Source organism: Apium graveolens, chromosome 6, assembly GCF_009905375.1.
Source record: "Apium graveolens cultivar Ventura chromosome 6, ASM990537v1, whole genome shotgun sequence".
Classification (NCBI taxonomy): domain Eukaryota; kingdom Viridiplantae; phylum Streptophyta; class Magnoliopsida; order Apiales; family Apiaceae; genus Apium; species Apium graveolens.
Window position 1 is genome coordinate 260,620,491 of NC_133652.1, and position 6,443 is coordinate 260,626,933.

General features: G+C 32.8%; 1 long non-coding RNA gene across 1 annotated transcript; it reads right to left on the bottom strand.

The window, feature by feature from the left end:
- Positions 1 to 3,083: 3,083 nt before the first annotated feature.
- On the bottom strand, positions 3,084 to 6,061 carry LOC141667233 (uncharacterized). The gene is made up of 2 exons (XR_012552535.1): positions 4,054 to 6,061; positions 3,084 to 3,423 (listed from the first exon to the last, which is right to left on the bottom strand). It is a non-coding gene; the product is annotated as an uncharacterized LOC141667233 (long non-coding RNA).
- Between the last annotated feature and the right edge of the window lie 382 nt (positions 6,062 to 6,443).

The window sequence follows — 6,443 nt, forward strand, 5'->3', positions numbered from 1 at the left end:
ACTACCCTTAACCTCTAAGTCTAAAATTTTGTACAAATAAACTGCAAACACTCTACTCAAAGTACCAATCACTTCTAGCCAAACCACCTTAGAGAAAATCTCAAACCTACCTTAATTTAAGCCACCAATCAAAATTCATTTCAAAACTATTGGGAGAAAATCAAAGAAGCTGCAAGTTGAAGATAGGGTTATCTGGAATTACTTTAATCAGACTAATTTTCTACCATTAAACTGGTGCATCATAGATGATGACTACTTTCAATAATTAGCTGAAGAAATAGTCAAAGTTTGGGTTGTACCATTGAGAGAAGTCAGAATCTATTATCATGATGGCTCATTCACTCTACTTAGCAGGGATTTAATGGACACACTTTCAACCATAGAAGTTAAGAGGGTGATTAGCTTAATTAAGGATAAGGACACAAGTACAAGGGCATGGAGGGTTGTGATATGTGTACGGCTGAAAGTAAGAGATGAAAGAAGAGAAAAAACAAAGCCTAAAAAGAAAGAAGGGGATAGGAAGTATGCAGAAGAAATTGTAATGTTTGAACAAAGATCAAAAAAGCTCAAGGCAAAGGGGATGAGTAGAATTTCAAAGGATGGACACTTCCTAAACATAAAGATTGGCAATTACTCAAAATTCAGAATTAATTACCTCAATGGTTACAAACTGGATGATTGGCTCAAAATGGTAGAAGCCTTGAGAGGGACACAAATTATTGAAGAACTTCAAGTACTTGTAAATCTAAAGGACCTCATTAGGAAAGAACCAGGCTAAGAATATTTCACCTAGTTTTGTACTATTAAACTCATGTAATTGCTCAATGTATAAATGTTATAATTTGTCCAGAATGTCAATTTTTTATTTAAATTTAGCTTGGGGTTAGTCTTGTTATCAGGCGTGAATTTGTGATAAACAATCTTCTCACAAATTGGGGGAGATTGTTGTGCAAGACATGCCTATATTATAACAAGACTAAGTCAAATTGACAGCCCTAAAAATTAGTTGTATAATAGTCTAAATCTGTATTTTGTATCGTATTACTTGAGTCTGTAAAAATGTTAAAGATTCTGGAGTATTTTTCCAGTAACAGTCTCAAGCCTAAGAATAAACTCTGGAAGAAGATCAACAAGATCATGCCTCAGAGAAAAGGTGAAGAAGCTTGGAGTTGAATAAATTTGTTTTAGGAAAAATATTCTAAGTCAAGATATCTACAAGTCACGGATCAAGTCATATAGAGAAGTAATTCAAGAACTCTAGAATGACTTATCGAGAAGTCCAAAATAGCTTATAGAGAAGTCTCAGAGATATCAATAATTCAAATGAAGATGTGATAATTGGAGATATCGACAAGTCATCATTAGAGATCTCAGAGATATCTACAAGTCAAAATGTATATAGAGATCTCTGAAATATCGACAAGTCATTTATGCATATAGAGAACTCAGAGATATCGACAAGTCAAAATGAAGATATAAAGATTGGAGATAGCGACAATTCAATTTCTCATTAGAGATCTCAAAGACATCGATAAGTCAAAATGCATATAGAGATCTCGGAGATATCGACAAGTCATTTCTACATGCAGAAATTTGGAGACCTCAACAAGCCAAAGTTCACTTATAGATTACTCAGAGTCCTCGACAAGTCAAAGACACTTATAGAGAACTCAGAGATCTCGATAAGCCATTATACTTATCGATATGTCAGTTCTCTATACAGTAAACTAGAGATCTCGATATGAACCTCAAGTAGAAAATGCAGACAAGTTAAAAATTAAAGATTATCAATCAACAAACGATCCAATCACTTAGATTGAAAAGTCTACAAAAGCAGCGTGAAGAGTGCAAGATTAAAGGCCAAGATTAACTGACAAAGAAAGGTCACATGCCTACAAGATTTGCAAGGATTCACTAAGCTAGAAATGAAAAGATTTAGAGTTAACTTAAAGTAAGATTTAGTACATCTTATTACATGTTGTGTAAACCCATGTTTACTAATCTATAAAGTAAACACTAGTCCTTTATTTTAAAAAGTAACAAACAGATCTAGATTCTTGTACTCTCTCAAGAAATAAGCTGAGTTCTTATATTCTTAAGAACCCAGGAATTTGTAGCAAGACATACTTAATTTTAATATAAATTAAGTAAGTTTTGAAATAATGTGTTTGTTGTGTATGTATTTATATTTCGCTAAACATAATATCTCTACAATCAAACTGCTTTATTCACCACCTTTCCAAATTAGAGTTAAAAATCCTAAACATCAATAAAACACATTCACCCCCCCCCCCCCGCGTCTGTGTTGCACTCAATATCTTACAGTACTTGTCTATCACTGATCATGCAGTAAGTGATGTGCTAGTTAAGGAGCATAATAGCATCCAATTACCGGTCTATTATGTCAACACGAGTTTGGTAGAAGCGGAATCAAGGTACACATCTGTTGAAAATTTAGAGCCATTCAAATGGGCATGACCTCTCCTTGTCAAATCAAGCTTTTCAAAGTGCTGAGACTATTTTTCAAGAGCTTCGCACTATTCAAGAATGGAGAGATGCAAAACTAATCTACATCTATTTGTTTATATAAACTGGTAGGTATTCAGAAGGAAGGACACGTGGCTTAATTATTTCCATTCATTTCAATTTGACAACCTGTAAAACCAATCCACTTGCGTACCATGGAGGTATTCCTTCTTACTTGCGCACAGGAGAGAATAATTTCCTCGGATTAAATTGTTACAATCTTACTGGCGACCAGAAGCATACATTAGTCCCTTGGAGAACCTAATATGTGACTACGCCATAGATTGCATTCTGCAACCCCACAAAACAGTTGCTAAAGGCAAAAAACCGTTGCTACAGGTGCCAAAAATGCTATTGCAACACATTTTCAGGGTTGCAATTTTAGCTGTTGTGAAAGAACTTTATTGCAACCCGGCACACCTTATTGCAACCCATGCTTATCTGTTATAAAAACATTTTATTGCAACACCAACCAGGGTTGCAATAGGGCTTGACCAGCGTTGCAACAGGGTTTGGGCTATCAGTAGAATATTGTGGGTGGGTCCCACCGGTAATACTTTTATAATGAAAAAATTGACAGGAACTATTTGATTTGTTTTCATATTTTCCAAAAATAAGAAACTTGTTTTCTTAATTTCATCAATATCAAACAACCATTACATCAATAACACACAGAATAAACGTTCATATAACCTAAAATGCTCGTTAAACACCTTATTACTAGTACAAATATGAGTATAACATTTAAAAATCATAAATATCCGACTACGAAGTGATGCATCAGTCTTGTACTTGCAATCTTCTATTTTTTGCGTAAGAATCTTAATGAAAGTGTTGCATCTGATTCCTACCTCGTTAGCTCATTCCTGTAGCTTGAGCCAATGATAATAAATATTCCTGTAGATCAATATGCAGGACATGAATTAGACAAGCAACTAACAATACCAACACAACTACTACAAAATTGGCTCAACATGTCCAAATCAGGAAGACAACCGACGGAAGCTTTATGAGTCCAAATCAACATTAAATCAGAGAATTGCAATACATATAGTCAACAATATATACACTCATTACTACTTCAATCATAGGGCATTTTTCAGTTTGCAATATCCATATACTAAATCTTCTGTCTCACAACTATAATTCTATTTAGTTCCACTATATTATACTTTTAATTTTTAATGAAAAATTTAAAACCTGAATAGATAGCAGAAATATTTCTTCCAAACACCCAAATGAGCTCATATAAAAGTGGTAAAAATGAACTCGTTGCAAAAAAATATCAAAAGAGTAGCTAGCAAAAAGGATCAGAAATTAACAATACTATAAAAATAAGTTTCCCATTTTAAGCATGATACAAAAACCACAGCCAAATCTGACAACAATCGATAATAGGTATAAAAACATACAATATAAGGTTTATCATAGAACAGTAATAAACATATTTCCAATAGTCATGAACTATGAAAATATTTGAACTGAAGCATGTAGAAATTAAAGCACAAGGACAAGCCACTAGCACACATTATTATAAGACAATCCCACGTAGCTGGAACATCTAGTTAAATCTGAAACAACTTCCATTTAGTCTGAAGCAACTTCTACACTCCCTGCACCACAAAAAATGGATGCAGGCAAAACATCAGAATCAGGGAATATCAAGCAAAAGCACAGAAATAAGAACATTTTTGTTATTACGGGGATCACAGCTTATGAAAGCGACAATGTAAAGGGTAACATACTACATATCTGAGAAGCACGGCTTTTAAACTAGCACAAAAAAGATCTAAACTACCAAAAAGATTTACCCATTTGGGGGTGACTTGTGTATCCGCCGAAAAGCAAGCAAAAAAGAAACTTATGCGTTAATAATCCTATCCGTTAATAATGATAGTGTACTTGATATATTATAAATGATCATATTTGACTTGTAGAGACTGAAGAGCATGTATTATACAGACTAATATTACCCTAATTATACAGAGAGCAGTAATCTCATCAGAACCCAATGGAGACTTAACTTGTAACACATTATTTTCGGCAATTCTAAGATCCTTGGAAAGGTATTCGAGAGCGCCATTGACTACCCTAAAGTTTATGTACAGAAATTTCCTAGGGAAACTTTTGCTCATTAATTTGAAATCAATAAAATTGGGTTTAAGAATAAACATAAATCAATGAACTCGGGCTATATAGTAAATGTAAATAAATAGTTTGTAGACAACTTATGTTCTTCCAATTTTATTTTTATTTTAGAATCAATAGGAGGTATGGAGTTATTACGCTAAATGATATCCAAATAAAATGGCACCCAAACAAGAAATACCAACACAAGGCAGTACTGAACCAGCAGATTTCCCATGTAATTTTGTGGGAACAATATCATCAAATTCTTCCTCTACAACTGAAAATCTGACAACTAGTTAGCATGCAGCTGGACAATTCAAAAATCAAACCATAAAAGTAAAATTTTCTGGAAAATAAGAGAAATGTGATTCTCACGGTAACATTATCAAGCGATTGAAGCCCTATATCGGATTCAATCAACAACCATAGAATGTTATCTAATAGTCCTAATTAGTGGAAGTGATAGTTAGAGCAGCAATATGTCCAACTCCCCATATATTTCCTGAGCTTATTGCTTGTCTCTTCACTGGAGTAATTTTTAAACCAAATATTATCACTAATTATTTTCATTTTATGTGTTCACCCGTTGTCCTATATATCGGGAAAAAAAATGTAGATCAACATATACAGAATAGTATAACAAGTTATCAACGGGGAAACCTTCTCAAGTTATAAAACATTAGTTTCTTTCAGTACCTCTCTATAAGTAGACAAGTAGACAAAGTAATTGCCACTAGAATTAATCAACATACTCAGTGCATATAAATCTAAACTGATTGAACATTAATCAAGACATCAACCAACCAATCTCAAAAATTAAATAATACAGAGAAATTGATTTACTTATACAAATACAGGGGGTTTCAGAACTTTTCACCTAAGCCATGGCCTTAAGTCTCATGGACCTACCTATATCTATACCTCAAAGTACAGATTATATAGCAATTGCAATGAAGTTGACTATAGAAGCATGACTCGGTTGAAGCCCTTGAGTTGACTCACTGAGTTTCATCGTTGAGTTGTCGAGTTTTGATGCGGCCACCATTGATTTGAGCTTGATCTTCGTAAGGAGAGCAAGGAATCATCTTTACTCGCCTAGAATCGTCACCGGAGATGCAAAATCGCCATTGATGAACTGAAGAGCTTCGAAACGATGGTCGAATGATTGATTTGAAGTTTGAACGAGTAAAATAAGTGTTTTAACATCGTGTTTAACACTATATCACTGAGAAGACATAGAAATTTGATTGAGTAATGAGAGAGAGCATCTATGAAGAAAAAATTAGGGTTTCAGTCGGGTTTGGAAAAGCGGAAATCAAAACGAGGTTTTGGACAACTCGGTTAATTCTTCTTAATGCCCTACTAAATGACTTTTCAATTTTTTGTTAAAGTTACAACACGGCAATTTTGCCGCCTCTGAAACCTTTACGAGCTATTTCTTTTTTTACAAATATATATTTTAATATTAAAATATTAATTACTTTTATAAATTTTAGTATTTAAATTTTAAATTATAAAATACTTTAAAAATACTATCATAAATCACTCCTTTAACGAATAGTTAAATTTTAGAAATCAAAAATTATTGTTTCCTTTATATAAATTATATGTTACTTTTTTAATATTTTAATCCTTTTTAAATAATTAAAAAATTATTATATTATGAAAATATCATAAATATCTCTAATAATATCCGATTCACTATTTGCGTAAGACTAGTATTGTAATTTAAATCATTATTTTCTCTATTTTTTAATAAATATTATTTTTAAAATATAATTATGAGA